Below are 20,983 nucleotides of genomic sequence, written 5' to 3' on the forward strand. Positions count from 1 at the left end.
AGCCGTGGGAGACTGTTATTCACCCTTCATTGACCTGACAACAGCTCAGAAGTCTTGAATTTATAAAGTTTGTCCCTGACTACTCCCTGTCCATGAATAACCATTAAGAGGTAAACAAAGTCTTCAGAGTCTTATACAATGTCTGACAATTAAGTTTGTGAATTTGCTGCAACAATGTTGCTAACCTTTTTTGATATCAGAGGGATTATTCATTATGAATTTGTACCAACTGGACAAACATTTAACCAAGTTTACTATTTGGAAGTGCTGAAAGGACTGCGGGAAAAAGTTAGACGAACTGAATTTTTCGCCAACAATTCATGGCTCTTGCATCACGACAATGCATCAGCTCACACGGCACTGTCTGTGAGGGAGTTTTTAGCGAGTAAACAAATAATTGTATTGGAACATCTTCCCTACTCACCTGATCTGGCCCTCAATGACTTCTTTCTTTACCTGAAGATAAAGGAAATATTGAAAGGAAGTCATATTGATGACATTCAGGAGAGCAAGTATAATACGACAACAGCTCTGATGGCCATTCTAGAAAGAGTCCCCAAATCGCTCTGAAGGGTGGACTGGCATCAGCGCATAGCTTCCCAAGGGAAGTACTTTGAATGTGACCATAGTGATATTCAGCAATGAGGTATGTAGCACTCTTCTTTCTTGTTTTTTTTTTTAATTAAAGTTTATTGGGGTGACAATTGTTGGTAAAGTTACGTAGATTTCAGGTGAACAATTCTGTATTACATCATCTATAAATCCCATTGTGTGTTCACCACCCAGAGTCAGTTCTCCTTCCATCACCATATATTTGATCCTCCTTACCCTCATCTCCCACCCCCCTCCTCCCTTACCCTCCGGTAACTACTAAACTATTGTCTGTGCCTATGAGTTTTTGTTTCTCTTTTATTTGTTTTGTTCTTTTGTTGTTTTTGGTTTATATACCACATATCAGTGAAATCATATGGTTCTCTGCTTTTTTCTGTTTGACTTATTTCGCTTAGCATTCTATTCTCAAGATCCATCCATGTTGTCGCAAATGGTCCTATTTCATCTTTTCTTATCGCCGAATAGTATTCCATTGGGTATATATACCACAACTTCTTTATCCATTCATCTATCGAAGGACATTTTGGTTGTTTCCATGTCTTGGCCACTGTAAATAAAGCTGCAATGAACATTGGAGCACAAGTGTCTTTATGGATAAATGTTTTCAGGTTTTTTTGGTAGATACCCAGGAGAGGGATTTCTGGGTCATACAGTAATTCTATTCGTAATTTTTTGAGGAACCTCCACACTGCCTTCCATAGTGGCTGCACCAGTCTGCATGCCCACCAACAGTGTATGAGGGTTCCTTTTTCTCCACAGCCTCTCCAACACTTGTTACTATTTGTCTTGTTGATGATAGCCATTCTAACCAGTGTTAGGTGATATCTCATTTTGGTTTTTATTTGCATTTCTCTGATGATTAGTTGTAGCACTTTTCTTGAATGAGTTCATGAACTTAATTTTCTGACCTCGAATCTGCACTCCAATATTCATTGTAGCATTATTCACAATAGCCAAGCTATGGAAACAAACTATGTGTCCATCAATGGGTAAATTAATAAAGAAAATGTGAGCTATATGGATATTATTCAGCTATGAGAAAGAAGGCATCCTGCCACTTGCAGCAACATGTATGGACCTTGAGTCCATTTTGCTAAATGAAATAAGCCAGAGAGAAAAAAGACAAATACTATATAGTATCACTTATACATAAAGGCTAAAACAAAACAAAACTAAATCTGAACAAAAAGTTGAACTCATAGAAATGGAGTAGAAAAATGGTTTTGAAGGACTGGGAGATAGAGATAATAAGGAGAAGTTAGTAAAAGGGTACAAATTTTCAGCTATAAGATGAATAAGTTCTGAGGTTCTAATGTTAACCATGGTGAATGTAAAACACACTGTATTGTATAACTGAAATTTGTTGACAGTAGCACTTTAATGTTCTCACACACAAAAAAAAGATAAACGTGTGAGGTGATACATGTATAAATTAACTAGACAGGGAAATCCTTTCATGGTATATACAGAGGGTGCCAAACAAATGTATACACGTTTTAAGATAACATCTCTTAAAATGTGTATACATTTTTTTGGCAACCTGGTACGTATATCAAACCACCATGATACACACTTTGAATCTTCCATTTTCATCAATTATACCTCAATAAAGCTGAAATGTAAACAAATAAATAAATAAATAAATAAATAAATAAAATGGCAGTGAAAGAAGAATATGATTTAGAGTTTTATTTGATTTAAAATGTTTAATTAGATCATTTTTGGTTGAAGAGATTACTGATTTATCAGCTGAGGATACTATTTTTCCTGGGACTATAACTGATATAAATATACCTCTCTAACACTACTAAGAATCTTTAACTTAAGACATACTAATTATCTTTAAATCTACATTTTTAGTTTTAATTACATCCAGGAAATAACCTGGAATGTGAAAAGGAGTGAGTTAAGGAGATGTCAACTGGGAAGGTTCTAATGAATTTGAGTAATCCCAAGGGTCTACTCGAGGAGACCAGTGGGGCATTTAAGTAATGAGGTCAACATTAATCTGTGGTTAACTAGCATTGAGGTTCACAACTAAACAGATGATTTTCTCTGTGGTGCTGTGTTTTCTTTGTCTGAGTTTCTATCCTCAAGGAATTATCTACCTCATTTTTCATCTAGCGTATTTATTCAAACAAGAAACTTGTCAGTCTTAAAATCTCAATCATCACAGAAATCAGTCCCCAAATCTTTTTTATTCCATATTTGAAACAGTTCTCAAATCTGTCTGCTGGTCTTATCTACTCTTTACAACCCAACTCCAAGCCTCCATTATCTCTTGTTCTGCATCAGTTCCTTACTACAGTGTTTGTGTCTGCTCTTGCCCCCTCCACTCTAGTCTCTAACTCTGAGCCACAGGGGAGCAGTATTACTGAGCAGATGAGTCCCATGCTTAAAGTCTTTCAATGTCATCTGGGTCCTCTTAGGTTAAAATGCAAAATTCTTGACTTAGCTTACTAAACCCAGAGTATCTGACTGATTTATGTATCTCACTAGCATAATTTCAAGTCCCTTTAAAATTTTGTCACGGTGATCCAGTCAAACTGGCTTTGATTGTCAAGTTCTTGAAGAGGCTACTGTTCTTTGTGACTCAGGCTCTGTGTGTAAATTTTTCCCTCTGTGAATGTCTCAACCACCCCTGTACCCTTTGGTAACAATGCCTTAATTATTCTTCCAATTTAAAATCAATATTGTCTAAGGGAAGCATTCACTGAATCTCCAGAATAATACTAAGCAGTTAAAATTTAGTATCCTGAGTCTGTTGCAGCAATATCCTGAGCCTGTTGCAGCAATATATAATTATAATAAAATATTTTTATAATTTAATACAGTTAACCCTTGAAAAACACAGGCCTGAACTGTGCAGGTCTATTTATATATGGATTTTTTTCAATAAATACTTGAACTGTTTTTGATCTGTGGTTGGAAGGGTGAGCTGTATGCATTGATGTAGGCCATTTCATACAGGGGACTTGAGTATCCATGGATTTTGGTATCTGGGGGGATTCTGGAGCCAGTCTCCCACACATGCCAAGGGACTACTAAGTTTTGGGTGAGTAAAAGTTATGCACAGATTTCTGACTGCATGGGGTGGGGTTGGTTCCCATAATCCCAGCATTGTTCAAGGGTAAACTATAGTTACAATTAACATTCAAGCATGTAGTATAATATTTTTCATGTAGTAGGAGCTAATTAAACACATATTGATCAAATGAGGTTTTGTTTTATTGTTTTGTTGTCAAACTGATTTTGAAGGACTCCACTCTAACTCAAAATGGAGTCAAATTCTCACTTTTGGTATGTGGGCAAATGGAGCCCACGGATCTGTCATCAAAAGTCTGTCATTTTTATAAACAGATGGTGCTTCATATGATATTGAGACCCAGAGTCAGGAATGAGGTTGGTGTCCAATTCATAGGGTTATATGGTATTCTAAGCAAGCAGGTTTTGTCTAAGGAAAGTTCTGCTTTTGTCTATGAGAGAAATCTTCTCAAAAGGCAGCTATCTTTCCTCTGAATGTCCTTTGCTGAAGGATCCTAGGCCCAGCCAGTTCTCCATGGCTCTTACAGTTACACCCCACTACACTTAGTGGGGACATTTTAGTAGTTGATTCAACCCATGCCATGTGTTTATAAAGGGGGAAAACTTTACATCTGTACTTATGTTTTGCCACATAGGGTGATCAAATCACTTATTGCCCCATGTGGTAGCAATATAGCAATGTTGTAATAGCTATTACTGGAAGGAAAGAGTTGTGTTCAACTTTCTAAGAGCATGGAACATTCTTATATCTATTCCCACCCTCAATCAACTCTTTCAATGTGTTATTTAATCGGCTAAGAAAATAAAGATAAGTAAAAAGTACAACTTTTATAAAATATAAAGTTAACTAGATATAATAATTTTAAAAGAAAGAAATCAAGACAAAAGCTTGGGCCCCAACCAAGTCTTAGATGAATCAAAATGAACAAACAGGAAATGTGGCAGAATAAAACATGGAGAGTGTTGACTTAAAGACAATAAGAGTTCAGAGCTAGCTATTTATGAGAATGAGCATCATTAGAGAGAAGTTAGTAGAGAGTATATCTTAAGTATTCTCACCACACGTGCACACAAAAACGTAACTATAGGTGATGGAAATGTTAAGCTTGATTATGATGCTATTTCACAATGTATGTATGTATCAAAATATCACTATGTACACCCATAAAGTATGCAGTTTTTATTGCTAACTATACCTCAATAAAGCTGGAATAGAAAAGAGAAGTAAATATTGTAAACCATTACAAAAAATATTAATAATATAAGGCATGGAACTTGAGAGAAACTTGGGGAAAAGTATAGGGGACCTAATTTCGGTATCTTTCATAGTAGGGAGATAAACACTGTCTCAGATTTAAACATGATTGATATTAACAAATGAGTAATGATTTCAACTTTTTCCTTTTTCCAAAATATTATATCTTTAACCAAAAAGGAAGCTTTTGTAAAATAATATTATTTGGGTGATAAAATATTTACATGAAGTTTGGCAAGCCCTTTGATTTCATATTAGCATATTTTTCCTATTAAATTAAAGTACAAAAAGAAATTTTCTTTTGGTCTTTATGTTTATGCAAATAGACATCAGGAGTGATAGGAAACTAATATATATTTTTTTTTTTTTTAGGGGACACAATTGTAGTTAGCTCTTGCAAAAGGAATAGAAATGGACAGATAACAGCTTTTACTTTTTATTTTCTAGTTTTCTATACTGTTTGAATGTTCTAATGTTCATAGTACATGAATATTGTCAACAGGGGTTATCTGAGCAGAGATCATAGCCCACTTTTTATTTTTGTATTTATATAATTCATCATATTTGCATATACCAATAGGTCATATTTGGATTTGGATACTTTTAAAAATAAGTAATTGTAAATATGGAATATAATAAAAATAAAAGTAATACAACTAAAATTAATAATAAAATAAATATCCAGAAGTTTAAAATAAAATGTAGGCACAGTAACATGGATCTTATATGGTTAAAGAGAATGAGTGGAGAACTGACTTAAAAAAAACCCATTTTTTTTTTAAGGAGGTCGCATCTCACAGTGGCCCATGTGGGTATCAAACCAGCAACCTTGGTGCTACCAGCACCATGCTCTAACCAACTGAGCTAACCAGCCACCCTGAGAACTGACATTTTTGAGTATTCAATATATTTTAAGTATGTAAAAATTTCAAATCTCTTTTAAGTTACTGATAAATAAATAAAATGATCCAAGTGCATAAATACGAGTATGTAATGTAAAAATGACATGTAAAAGCAGATGTATAATTAAAATGCACTAAAACTAATATTCAAATTCAAAATGAGGTAAGAGAAATTAAGACAAAATGAGACAAAAACTCTAAGGGATTGAGAAATTTAAAGGAATAAAGAGTTAAGATAACCTAAAACATGTAAAAGGAGAAATATTAACCCAAAGTACATTACATATTTACACAAAGAGAAAATTAAATGTATTTAAAATAAAACAGAAAAGTTTTTAAAACTGAAAAATTACTAATAAATATAAAGCAAATACTAGATCAATATAGAATATGCTAATGAAAATATTAAAATTATGAAATAGCATAAAAGAGTGATTGAGAAAAAAATTAAAAAGGAAAATATAAAATAAAAATAGTGCCAGGTTACATTTTCTATTAGTTGTTAAAGTTAAATACAAGGGAACAGGATGCCCAAATGCCCAGTGTGTGCATGTGTAGACGCTAAACATGCTAGCTGTTTGTTTTTCATAATGATAATAAAATTAGGGCAAATTCAATCTGTACACTTGCTTCTGTCACAGTTATTCCAAAATACAAACAAACAAACACACAGTAAATACATATATGGGAGTAAAATTTTAAAGCAAAAACTAAAAAAATAAAAATCGATGATTGCTTTTATGATAATTCTGGTAGTCCTGATTCAGGTTATAATCAATACTCTCACTAAAGGAGAAAAAGGGAAGCCTGCATAAGAAAAATAAAATGATATTTTAAAAATTGGTAGCATGATAAAGTATTGCAGAATGTAAAAAATTAAATTCCAAAGAAATGAGATAATAACAATAACAAAAAGTAAGCTAAATATTACTAAAATCAAATAATAATAAGTAACAAGCTCTTAAAAATAAATAGGCAACAGGTGGTTGAAAGTAAAACATTAAATCAGGCAGCTGGGCAATGTCTAAATTGTAACAGCTTCCTAGTATGAAAATAACAAGACAAAGAAAGTGTTATTTTCATTTCCCTTTATTTCTGTAGCAGTTAATGGAAGTCATGGATATGGACTCTCGGGATTGGGGGTGAGCTACCACACAAAAGTTTCTTAAAACAAAAAAAGGGGTAACGAAGAACAGTGAAGATCACAGCATGAGGATTAGAGTTGCAAGGTTGGGGTTTCTAATAGCTGGAGTTCCAAACGCTAGCAGCCGAGAAAAGGATTTGAGGGAGAACAGATTTGTCTGCTGTTGGGTATTCTTAAATTATATGTTTTGTGGTGTGAAATGGAATCCACTTGTCTTCACCTTGAATACACACACACACACACACACACACACACACATCACTAATGATTTGGATAATGATTTTGTTTGGAGATCGTTTTTGAGCACTCGGTATTCATTTTATCTTCACTTCAGCCCAGAGGAGGTAGGGATCATTATTTCTCATTTCACAAATGAGGTAACTGAGTCATAGGGAGGTTAAGTAATGTGTCCAGGATTATAGAATTGGAGAGTGGCAGAACCATGCTGCAAACCCATGTAGTTTTTGCCAAACTCTATAGTGGTCTGTGATTGGGAAGGTTAAAAATCAGAGGCTTCCTGTGGGAAACCAATCATATTAAGCTTATATTTAAGAATTTGAAGATCCCTCTACTCTATTTTCCCTTGAACCTCAAACAAACGAGTCCTATCCCTGTTTTAAATCAAAGATCAAATGATAAGCTATTCAACGGCTCCTTGAAAATATTTGTACTAAGACTTTGATCAAAACATTTAGAGAACTCAGAGTTTGTGTTTTCTTTTCCTCTTGGCTTCCTCCTTCATCCTGGGATAGGCAATGTACCACCTTTCTGGGATCCTGTGACATGGCTTGTCACAGCAGGGATCATCTTAACAGCTGGAAGTGTTCCCTTCTTTGAAAGGATGATGAAACAAAAGACTAGTTTGCTTCTTCACTTGGCATCTGCCAAAGCCTTTAACGAGAGTTTAACTAATCAGCCAGGATTGTAAAACCTCCAATGATTTGGTGACTCATTTCATTTCAGATCAACACCTCTCTATGGTTGAAAGTCACTTGCCCAAAACTTACCCACTCATTGGCTGAAGAGATGGATGTCTCCCTCTGTAGGGAAGTGAGTTTGCTTTCCACCCTGATGGCTGGTTCTTTGACCTGCTGACTGGGTACTAAGTGACTGTTGTCTCTGTAGATCCCCAGGCCCTGCTCACTTGTTTCGTGTTTATGTTTAACAAGGTATGTAAAGGCAAAGTTAAGGAGAAACAAATTGCACAGGAGAATACAGCAAATGATGTGGCATAGGGAGATCGTTCTAAGTCCTGTCTCGTCACAGTCCCTCTTAATCACAGCTCAGTACCCCACACCTGCCACTGCTCATAAGTCAAAATGTGGATTGTTCATCTCGGCCTGCCATGGCGCTGCACGGCCTTGGGGATCTTCCACCATCCTTTCCACGGCACCTCCTGATGATCACACTTTTCTCTATAAATGAGATGGGAAGCTTTCGATCTCTGGATTTCCCCCACCTATTCCACATCTCTGCTTTCACCCTGTGCCCCTGACATGAGCCCCTGTGTGTCCTGTCCTGGGCTCACATGTATCTACCTGTGTTTCAGGGCCAATGAAGCCCCAGAAATGCAGTTAGCAATTATCTTGGACAAGGGTGGTGGTGGTAGAGAAATAAGCACTTCTAAACTGTTAATTTGGAAACTGGTATCTCACTCTCTTGCTCTGTGGTCCCGTAATGTGGTGAGCGGGACCATCAGCCAGGAGGACCCAGCTATACGTTCTAGGCGCAGCCTCCCTTGTGAGGGCCTGAGTGGCACACTGAATGCAAACCTGTGCACAGAAAACTTATGTCCATTTTAGAATGAATTTCCCTTTAATGGGGAATGCAACTAAGCTTCCAGAAACAGAACTGAACCATACTCTGAGTGTCTTATACTTTTTTTCTTTTTCCTTTTTCCTTTTACACTCATGACCTTCTCATTCTGTTAAGAGGACTTGCTGAGCTTCTGTTTGGCAGAACAATGGAACATATCCATTTTAACTGTGACACTTTCTCACTTGGCAGTGACAACACCCACTCCTTTCCCACCAGTGGCAGGGCCACCAACCCAAGCTCCAGAACCCAACTGAGTGATGGGAGTAGAACCGTGGTTGATGTAGTGAGAATCAACATACAGTCAAGGCACTAGGATTTTTAAAATAATAAGTCATGAAAGATTTTACACATATAAAACTTTAAGGAAAACATAATAAACACCTATGCACAGTACATCCAAGAAGTAGAAAATTAGTTGAGGCCCCAGCATACCACTTATGAATTGTGTTGTTTGGAGGCCCTCCCTCTAAAATGTGCCTCATATACCGATCAGCTGTTATCATACCCGTATATTTCATTGTGCTGTGACTACCCATCTAACTATTCCTAAAGAATATATGGCATTTATTTGCATGTTTTCAAACTTTACGTAAATTGTACTGTGCTGAAAATACTATTCTGCAATTTGCTTTTCTTTTTCTCAACACCCTGTTCATAAGATTTATTTACTTATGTTGATTTCCATCTCTGTTCACTTACTTTCAGTACTATATGTGAATATATTACAATATACTTCATTACATGAATATATCACAATTTAGTTATCTATAATGCTTTGAACATTTTTGTATACAGCTCCTTATGACACAATTTTAAGATGGCATATATATTCCATAGGAATATATATGCTCGTATGGAGTTGCTGGGTAACAGGGTTTCTAAATTTTCAACTTGATTAGGTATTTACAAATAGCTTCTAAAGTGGTTGTACCAGTTTATATTCCCACCAATAGTGTAATACACATCTTCACATCTCTACACTTTCATCATTACTAGGAATTGTCATGCTTCTAAATTTTGCCAATTTGCTGGTATAGAACAATATTGTACGTGGTTCAATTTTAATTAAGACCAGTGAGGTTGGGTGTCTTTTGTGTGTTTCATGGCCATTTCAATTTTCTTTCTTGCAAATTCCTAACAGTACTAGTTTTTTGTCCCTGTCTTTGCCCTCAAGTACCTCTCTCCATTTGCATTTGGACAGGAGCCTGAAGCCTATCAATACCCCCAAATTTGCTTCATTTTGTCTCTCTGACAGGGCAGTAGGGTCTTTGCCCCAGTGGCTGATGTTTTTCATATAATCATTAGCACAGAAATTGGAAAGGTGAGAAGGATGGGAGTACCAGGGTCTCTGGCATGCTCAGGACTGAATAGTGCTGGTGTTTTTATTAGAATGTAGAAGGGACAAAGGCCGATGAAACATGAAATGACTAATCATGAAATGACTTTATGTTTCCATAAATAGTTATTTTTCATGACAATCTAAATTGAGTTGTCTTAATCAGATAATTTTATAGAATATGAAAAAGGAAATAGAATATCTGAGACTAAGAGGGAGAAGTGAAATGTCTTAATCAGCAAGCAAAGATTCCCTCCCCTGCCCCAACTTCAGTGTTCCTATGATGTACCTGTATCTGCAGGAGAAGAGCACAGGTCACCAGAAAGAAACACAACTCTCTTATCCATTTTCTCACTCCTTCTATGTTACCTTTGGGCTGGTATTTGGGAGAGAAGTCAGAAGTGCTTAGCCAGAAAATCCATATCAATAAAAACATGAAGGAGCTGGGAGGTGGGTATTTAAAGGAGGAAAAGAAAGAGGGATGAACAGCCATCTGGTGAGTTCAGGGTGAGGTGGGATGGGATGCTGGGAGCATGGCACGGATGCTGTGCCAGGCTAGCTGTGGGCTGTGGGACTTCTGGGGCAGAGGTTCCCTGGGTTCACTCGAGGCACTGCTGGGAAGTATTACTTGGATCCTTATTTGTGTTCCTTTGAGAGCTGCAAAGGAGAATATGGAATCACTTTTGTAATTAGTTTGATTATTTATGAACTTCAGAAAAAGGCAGATCTTATAGGAGTCTGACAGTTGTTAGGATTACATAACTATCCTAAAGTCATACCACCCAGGACCTCTTTAAATTCTGACTTCTTATCCTGGAAACCTAGGGACTATATATTGAAACTTCTCATTAAAGTTTAATTGTAGTCCATTAAAGCTTTAAATTTCTGTACTTTCAAATTTAAGATGCAGTCTGTTATCATGGAACAAGCACTGGATTGATTTATAATTAAAAAAAACCCTTTGGTGTCCGATCTTTTTTACCTATTAGCATATGGGGTGAACTTAGCCTCTTTGAAGATGCCTTTGCCTGTGTAACATGATACAAATCAGCCCCTCCCTGCCAACCTGATGGGGTTGTTGTGAAGATCAACAACTGAAAATATTTGTACAAACTTGAAAACTATACAGCAATACCACAGTATTGGGCTACTTACTATTTTTTTTACACTATTAACAATGTTAATTGTTGACTGACTGTGCCTTGTGACTCTTGTATTTTGCTGCACTAATAGGGGAATGTATATGCTGGTAGCCCATAACTACTCTATCCTCCGATAGACACTGCACAAAAATGAGACAACAGGAAAAATTGAAAAAAGGAAACCACCTACATATGCTACTATTTTGTGCACTGATTTGGAAGTTTATTACAAGAGACTATTCTGGGAACATTTCTGAGGAGACTTGGTAAAGGCTTCATCCTCCCATTTAGACAGCTATTGTACTCGGAGAACTGCTGTAAATTACTAAGGGTGACAGAGGGACCAGTGAGAAACATGGACTCAAGTGGCTGCCCCTCTTGTGGGCATCTTCTGCCTGGCAGCAAATGTCTTCCAGAGGATGAGGGGCTTGCAAGCTGGGGCAGACATACTGTTGTGCCAGGGAGGAATATGACAAATGTGAGATTGGTTCATTTAAAACAAAACCTGCCTTGGTGGAGGTGTCTCCTGTTCTCGGGACACAGAAGAGATAAGTATACAGATTCTATTGCCATTGATACTCCCAGAATGAGAAATAAAACAATTTGCGTCAGCAGGTGTGTTTGCATGCAGATAAATGGAAAGCCTGGAGAGGGGCACAAGAAATGGGGGAAAAGAAATTCAAGTGGAGCAACAGAAAAATAAAAAAATCGTCATGGCTCCCTAACTCCCAAGGACAGAGACAACTGGTAAACCTCATAAACTGCCAAACAATGGATGTCCAAATGTGCTTTGGGGAATTACCTTTAGGCTTCTGGTTGCTTAGCACTTTGTGTTTCAAAACTCTTTGAGAAATTGCTAAAAACTATGAAATTTTTCCACATGGAAGGTAATGCAGATGTCCATACAGGCCAAGTATGTTGCGTAACATCCGTAGGGTTGAGGGTTCCTAAGATCCATCCGTGTACGTCTCCCAGGACTTGGTGCTGACCTTCTTCTTCATCTGTGTGATGTGACATGATATGATATGTGATATGACAGAACATGCTATATGATATGCTGTGATAACAGGGATCCATCGACTTGTTTGAAGACGTAACTCTAAAGTGCACGGGTACAGGAAGGTGCAGACTTTCTGGGGGGAGACCTTATTCTGGGACAATTGTCTTTACTGAGTCTTGGTCCTTTTCTTGTTTATAATTAGGAAAGAATATATTTTAGAGGACACATCTATTACTCTGCAGTATCCAAATATCAGGCATGAGTGTCTGCCCTGAGTTCAAAACACTGAGTTACCCTAGGGAGTCCTGCAGGCAGTGAGCATCAGTAATTCCAGGAACACCATTCAAATAGATTTTAATATGAATGGTGGTCCCTGGAGTAGTTCTGGCCTGCACAGTAGTTCTCCTCTTGGTTGACCTTATTACCATTACAGTCAGACTGCAGCATTACAAAGACCTAGAAGTAATTGCTGAGGCCTTCTGTCCATTCTTCAGCTGTAGGCTGGAGCAAGTCAGCATGCCATCACGCAGAGATATCCAAACCAGAGGGTGGCTTCTCCCGTAAAACAAAAACCACACACAGATCTTTTGAGCACTCACAAGGAAGAAAAACACCTTTGTGCTGGAGCCATTGGAATGGTCAGAGTGAGTGCGTATGTGGCTTTGGGGCTTGTATTTCCATATCTGGGGATTATTGGTTGAGAAAAAGCATATGGACCGATTTACAGTATAGAAGCTGCTGAACAATCAATGCTAGACCTTTTCCCTTCCCTCAGTGTTCCTGTCAGAGGAGCATCAGGACATGTATGGGCTCTGTGCCAGGACTTCCGAGTGAGGGAAAGCCCCCTAGTTCCAGCCTGAAGTACAATATCTATGAAAACCTATCAGAAAGCAGTTAGTTTAGGGTTCTTGTCTTTCTGAAAAAGTTTTGCTTCAGTCTACAGAAGTAGTCAGGGTGGAACCAGCCAGAAATCATAAGGTGAATGAATTGACTTCTCATTTCTTCTAACTATTGAATCACTTTGGGCTAATGTCATGATTCTGGAGTGAAAGTTGTCACCTCTAGATTTCTGGAGCTGCTAGGATTCCAATAACTGCTTTTTTCTGCCACCAAAAGTAAATGCATTACACATGTTAGAACAGCTGGGTTTGGGTTCTACTATCCAAAAACTCTTGAGGACAAGAGAAGACAAATGAGCACTTACTGACCACCTGCTGAGTATGGTTTGTGCTGCCTAACACTGCTTTATCATAGTTGTTAGAAGCGTAATTCTTCATCATTTCTTCATAAACTAAATGCTTTAAACCTAACCAGCCTCTCTCTGTTTAGGAGCATTTATTGGAATTCAAACTTACATGTCAGCTTAATTGTGGAGAACAATTTAGAACAGAAAATGAATTTCAAAGAGAAGTGGGCAGTTTGGGTGTTTGTGACAGTGACATAGTTGTATAAAATGTTAGATTTATGTCAAGGCTCTGTGGTACCAGAGCCTTAAGGTAGCTATTGCTGTTTGCTATTCCACAAAATGGATTTTATGTCCATTTTCCATTGCTACCCAGAGAATAATAACAGGGAACTAGAAGTTACCCTAGCAACAGCTAGGTCACCAAATGCAAGCCTTCCTCTGAGAGTGGCCAGAGTATGGGACTCGGGGCTGCTCTTTCACCCACACTGCACTGTAGTTTCTGTTGAGTACCCATGACTCCTTTCACTCACCCATTCACTCTGTCAGTGAGACAACATTTCTTGAGTGCTGTAAACCCCAAATTTGGAGACAAATATGATGAGCATGCTGTCCTCTAGTAGTTTCTTATCCATGGGCATGGACGTAAAAAATGACTGTACAAAGAAACAAAAATGCAGTGAAAGAATAAGATTGTGTGACTACTCTGAGGGATCAGGGAAGACTTCCAGAGGAGGTCACATGTGAGTTGTCATGATGACAGAGGGAGAGTTTTCCTTGTGGAAAAAGTGAGGTAAGAGGACACAACGGGCAAGAGCAGCATGAGAAGAGGCTGGAGACATAGGGCTGCCTGGAAGTTCAGGGTTTGTGATCACGGACAGCAGGAGGTAATACCTGGGTAGACTATGGGGAGGCACATCAGAGAGCCCTATGTTTTATTCTGTAGCTTTCGTTACTTTGTTGTTGCCTCTTGGATCAAACCCCACATCTTATCATGAAGGAAAGGTAGACAAACATGGGGAGGCAGGGAAAGAGTCTATTATCAGAGAGACTGGTGTAGCTGAAGAGAGTGCTAGAGTGAGGAGTCTTGCTTTGTTTGAGAGAAGATGGCTCAGGGTTGCAGCTCTCTGATCAACAACATTAAACAAACCAAGATATAATTTGTGGTAGACAAGAGAAAGAACTTCTAAATAGAAGGAGTATATAATCTGGAATATCATAAGTCAAGGAAAGAGTTTTTCTATGAATGGAAATTGAAAGTTTACTTCTCTGTATTATTTTTAAATGAGACCTCTACTAAGGTATAATTCCAATAGAACCTGTACAGATTCTTCAATTTTTATTAGTACAATCATGTATATCTAAATTGTAAGGTATGAACATTGACTTCACAGCAATAATTCCGTTATTGTAAAGAATAAGCAAATTGCATAAGAAAGTGGTTATCACAGGGTCTGGCACATAAGACAGAATCAGAAAATATGCTTTCTTTTATTCCCCTTCCCTCCCTTCTTTCTTCCTTTCCAATTCTTCTTTCTTTGATTATTTTGATGGCTAAGGAAGATATCACTGTAGATGTAGCTAGGGTTTTTCACAAGCAAGCTGTTGAATTTATATCTACCAAACCCGTGCATTGAAATAGCAGTGACAGGTTCTTTCAAGTTTTTCAGCTCATTTTCACCCTTGTGATTGTTGACGGTAAACCCTTGAACCAGAAATATGTTTCCTGACCATATTTTCCCTTCCTGTCACACATGGAGGCCCTTATTTACTGTGAGAACGTGTTCCTAAGTCTATTACTGAGAGGGCTGATGACAATGTTGGAAAACAAGCACAAGCCTCTTTCCTTTGGAAATAAAAGGAAGCATGTGGTAGCGAAGTCTTCAGAGACCTGGGAACTCAGTATGTAATCATAGAGTCATGATTTTTTTTTCCTTTTTTGCATTGTTTATCGTATTCTATGTCACTAGAGTCTTGACATGAGTTTGTTTTCCTTTGGGCCTCTGTGTGACCCCTGGTATAGGACTGTGTGATTCTCCCAAGCCTAGCAACAGACAATGGATAGAACCAGATGCTGTACAGAGAACTGAAATCGCGACCAAAGAGATTGCATTTTCAAAGGGTCACTTCATTAAACACAGGAATGCAAGAAACTCAGAAAATATGAGTATTTCAAGAGATTGAACTCTAACCATGTGGCATTATCCCAAGAAAGCCCCTGCCAGAGTTGTTTTAAAACATGTCTGATTATGTCATGCTCGTGTGCACAAACCTTTTTTAATTGCCCATTGACTTCAACATAAAATTTTAAATCTCTTTTCATGGATTAGTGAAACTCAGGCATTTATTGTTAATTCTAAGAACCTAAGACATAAGAGTTAATTACCAATTTTCACTCCCGTTAATCGTCACTGGGTCTCTAAGATATCCCGCAAAGCTGAAGCTAGAAATGGAATCTTTGGTGACTCTAAGAGAAGGATTTCTGAAGAGGAGAATTGTTCTCATGTCATCGTGAGTGTTTTTCTTGTGGTTGACTCGTGAGAGTGACCTGTGAGGACTTTCAGACATTCTGCAGCGCTTGGTGTGAGTTTCTTTTATTTTCCTTTCTCTCTCTCTCTCTCTCTCTCTCTTTTTCTTATTAGTTTCGGGTGCACAATGCAGGTGTGAGGTTCTTAGGGCCCCAGGGAACTGGGATTCAGGCTTGGGCATGGCCTCCCTCCCTCAGGCCCTGCTCTGAGAACAAGGCTGGCCAGCCAGCTGGTGTCTAGTTCCCTGTTTACTAGCTACTGGTCCGCTGACCTCAAAGGTACATTATTACCACCTCTTTTCATTCCCTGCACAAGTGCAGGGTAATAAATTGTGAGTAGAGAAGTCAAAACAGTCCTTTGGGTCCTGGTCTTCCAAATATACTACCGGTACCTAGGAGAAAAGATACATTTTTCATACCGGATGCTGGGTCATAAGTGAATTACAAACATATATTTTCAGCCCTGAACACTTTTCACAATAGATATCATGGAGGAATGAAAGAAGCAGAGCCATTGTTTAAAAGCTAGAAGGGGGCAGTGGATCAGTCAGGAATCAGTGGAAGATAAAACAATATTTTCTTCTCAGTCCGTGAAACACCTAGTGAGAAACACTGTCTTTGACCAGTGGTTTCCCAAATGGGTTATGCACACTCAGGGACTGTCAAGATCATCCATTACAATGTGAATACAAAATATTAGAGCTTATACTTCTATATTTTATCAAAAAAGAATGAAATTTTACTAAATTTTAATATATGGATCGACTCTGGGATCTTCACTTGCTCCACGTGTTAGATGGTCCCACCTCAAGTTTAGCTGATGAAGCAATCAGGGTTCAAAAATAGGGACTAGTTGACAGTGGTGCCTTATACTTCATTCACTTTTGGTACGTGGTTGCATTTTGCAGTTTCTGTCTGCCTGGTTATATGGATTCATCACTTATCTAGTTTTAACTAAACATAACGGATAAATGGCTGTAAAAATTCCTGCAAAGGAACTGCAGGCAAAGTACAGGGTAAAGTACTACTTAGAATGCAAGCAAAAGAGAATGGTGATAAAATGGCACCATGGACATTTCCACTCATAGAATGAGCTCTTTATTATCAACAGTAAGAGGTAAATGGAGTGACAATATAATACGATATGAAAAGAATCAGCCCCCCAAATCAAAATTATCCAGAAGGTTACTTGAAACATGTTTAAAAACAATATGATCTGGGGAAGCTTTACCCTAAGTCTATATTTAGTCTTTAATGTATTAGCTAGTGACAACACAAAGCTCACATCATAAACAAAATATTTAAAAATATAGTTTATTTCATCTTAAGTTAGCCTTTTAAAATTTGCATTCTGTGTATATTTCATAAGTCACAGCATTCTAGTATAGAAATGTATTACATACATGTGTATGAAGCTAAAATACAGACATATGCATGTTGGAAAACTGCTCAAATAATTTTACTGATGAGGAACATTATCAACACATTGCTCTAGGAAATTATGATAATCAGAGGAAAACCATCCCAATGTCAATGAGTTTTAATTCTTGTTAGCCCACCGATCTATCCACCTGTCACTGTATCATGAAATGGTGATGGAGATTATTTTAATCACTTCCTTTACAAAATATCACAAAAGCAAAGTTTCATAATTGAGTAAATTCATCTTCTCCAAATGGAAAATATGGACTAGTTATGATGTTTTGGTACATTGGATTATGTTTGGCACAGAACTTTATTCACCACTTGCTGAAGGCAGACCAGTCTTCCGTCCATGCTAAGAGAAGCAGGTGAATCTCACAGCAAATAGGAGCTTCCATTGACATGTGTCAATGGGACTCTTGCCAACATGCTCTGTTGGAGAGAGGCCTGAGAGAAGGGAGGGAAGGGGAATAAAGTGAAGTCCTGGAGATTTCAGGACTTGTTACCTTCTCTGGAGACTGTTCTGGTTGAGAGAAGAGGAAATAATGAGCTTTTCTGTGGATGAGTGGAAGGTGTTATGTCTAACAATCCATATTAAACTGCCATTAATCAGGGAGCTCAGAGCTATTAGTTTAATCAGGGGTGAGACATGGGACTCACACTTAGAGAAGGTTCTGTGGCAACATTAGTTTGATGTGCTGGTTTAGTCACAAAGGCCAGTAAAATGTGAGGTATTGTCAAGGGGGGGATTGAAAACAACAGCTTCTGCCATTAAATGTATATTCCACAAATCTTAGATTGGACACCTGCTATATTTTTGTATATTGTAATGATACAGGACTGCTTACTGCAATTTAAAATAGATTCAGAAATTAGAAAACACCTGAAAAAAAGTAACCAGTATACGGGGGTGGGGGAATTGGAGGAAGATGGTCAAAAAGTTTAAACTTACAGTTACAAGATAAATAAGTACCTGGAATGTAATGTACAGCATGATGACTATAGTTAACACAGCTGCATGATACATTGGAAAGTTAAGACAGTAAATTCTAAGAGTTCTCATCCAAAGAAAATAAAGTTTTCTTTCTATTTTCTTCTTTCTTTTCTTTGTATTGTATCTATATGAGATGATGGATGTTAGCCGAACCTACTGTAGTGATCATTTCACGATAAGTGTAAATGAAACCATAAAAAGAGGAATAGTGTAACTATTGAAAACCACCAAATGAAGACAGAATATAAATAATTCTAATTTCTTAGAAAGATGAATGAAGGAGGATGGTTCTTATTAGTACCACTTTTTTTCCTGTTTCTTATTTTTTCTTTGTTAATAAGAACAAACAACAAAGTGGAGGGTAGGATAGAGAAGAGATGTAGACCAGTTGAACCAACTATGTGTCCATGGGTACAATGATAGATTACCTACACAAATAGCCCAAGATCACATTGATGAACAGATAGGATGTCCACAGCAAGACTCCAACTCTACACCCCCAGAAGAGTTAATGAAATCCCCACATGTGTCTTCTCTTCCTTCTAATAGCTTATTTTTCCTAAACAATTCCCCCCCACCCTCATCCCAGTAGTATCCTTTTTCCGGATGGGCTTGGTCAGGAAAACAGAAAACACTATAAGATTCTAAGCCCGGAGATATTTCACATAGAAAACTAGATTAGATGGTCTTGGAAAATGATAGGAAAAGCTTCTTATGGCTTCTAGGAAATCAGTATGTGATAGAATAAACAGAAAGCACCTCAGCTGCACGTAGCACCAAAGTGGGTGATACACTAAAATATGCTTCAACCCCCTGGCATACCTCTACCATCTGCTGGAACCCATGCAACTGCCCGTATTTGTCACAAACACAATATGACTTCAACTTTTCTTCCACCTTCCTTCACTCACATGGGTGCCTCTCATTGGCAGAATCTAAACCAGAAACCGGTGGTTGGGAAATGTAGTTTCTAAGCTTGCAGCCTTTGTAATATAGGAGAACACAGAAGAAGGCAAATGGTGTTAAATTTCCAACAGATGATCTAGCAGTCATGCTTTCTCATTGGTAATAATTAACATCTTTCTGCTCCACTGGTATTCCTGAAGGTGTTTCAGTATCATGTCAGTTAATATACAAAATTATTTAATATGATATAGAGAGAGTATATCACTAATAAACTAATGTAGGCTGGTATTACATTTTTAATTGAGTTAAAGTCTAAGAAGAAAAGTCTCCCTCTCTTGCTCTAGGTGGGACTTCCACATACTCTATGCTGATGTCATATCACCATCCCAAAGATATTTTTATTGCTCTTATCCTGGAACTTACTCTCTGCAGACTCCCTTGTGCTTCCTCATTGTTTTGCTTTCCATTACCATGAGGTTTCTGCTGTCCTTCTGAAATGAAATGTAGCACTCTCTTCTACCAGGCATACACTTCTGTCACTAGGCCATGTGGTAGGCTTTGTACTCAGACTTTTAGAGTGAAAAACTAAGAATTACACTATTGCATTTGTTTTAGTCTTTTAGATTATCCCTGAGAACTTGGGACACCTTCCTTTAGGACTGAAGACACTAAGAAAGAAAATGCCCTGGCTAAAGTCCCAAATTACTGATAATGGACAAGACTGGTTTTCTAGAACTTACTCCCCAGGCAAAGGTAGTAAGTGTAGTACCTCTACCATCTGCTGGAACCCATGCAACTCCCTGTATTTGTCACAAACACAATATGACTTCAACTTTTCATATTGGGTAAGGCCAGTTTTCTCCTGTTTACTTTAGTGTCTGGACTTAAGAGAAAGGTGTTTCCTTGCGGCAGTATCATGGGCTTCTCCTCGTCAGCCATTGTAGATTATCAGCCCCCAGACCAATGGGCAGGGATAAGGAAATGCCCTGGATTGTCACATTCCGCCTCTGTAAGTCTCTTCATAGAGTGCTGATGTGTAATATTGATCCAGGAGGCACTGGTCAAAACTGATATTTTCTTCCACTAAATTAAAAGAATAAGAGAGAATTTTGATTAATTGAACAAAGTCTAGCTGCTCTATCTTACACTGACATTTTGATTTTTTAAAGAAATATATTTTCTAACTATATCCTGCAGATAGATAATGCCATTATTCCACTCATTTGTTGGAATTGTAGGAAAAATGATCAAACTTACCAGCATGCTCAAGTCTTATATTTTGTAATTTGTCATAATTCACACAGGCTCTACCACACAGCCTGCTGGAATGACAAGAAGAGGAGCACAGAGGGAAGAAAGCAAGGCCAAAATGGGCAAGTTTAAACCCCAGGTATTCATCTGTTTACTAGAACTAATTCCCAGAGACAGTGACCAGTAGTTAGAATTGGAATGTCCGAATTGGTGACCCAAAAGCCATAACATAATATCCTAAGACATTGACCTAGAGGCTGCATTATTATTTCCATGTTGGATGGTCATGAGACTATATTATCATATCTAAACTATCAGTCAGAAAGCCAGTTTCCGGTTTGTAATGTTATGACAGGGTAAGTAGAGCAGATCATGAAACTACATTATAAAGTCCAAAGTTAGTATCTAAATGGCATTACAGACTGGGGAGGAATATGTTCATGGAG

The 20,983-nt window shown here is 37.8% G+C and overlaps 1 long non-coding RNA gene across 1 annotated transcript in view; it reads left to right on the forward strand.

Annotated features, from left to right (window-relative positions):
- The window catches only part of LOC141572841 (uncharacterized), a 97,740-nt gene extending 77,064 nt beyond the window's left edge, over positions 1 to 20,676 (forward strand). The window contains exon 3 of the long non-coding RNA XR_012498334.1: positions 20,591 to 20,676. This is a non-coding gene — a long non-coding RNA (uncharacterized LOC141572841). The remainder of the gene's footprint in view (positions 1 to 20,590) is intronic.
- Positions 20,677 to 20,983: the final 307 nt, after the last annotated feature.

This window comes from Rhinolophus sinicus, linkage group LG07, assembly GCF_036562045.2.
Source record: "Rhinolophus sinicus isolate RSC01 linkage group LG07, ASM3656204v1, whole genome shotgun sequence".
Taxonomy (NCBI): Eukaryota; Metazoa; Chordata; class Mammalia; order Chiroptera; family Rhinolophidae; genus Rhinolophus; species Rhinolophus sinicus.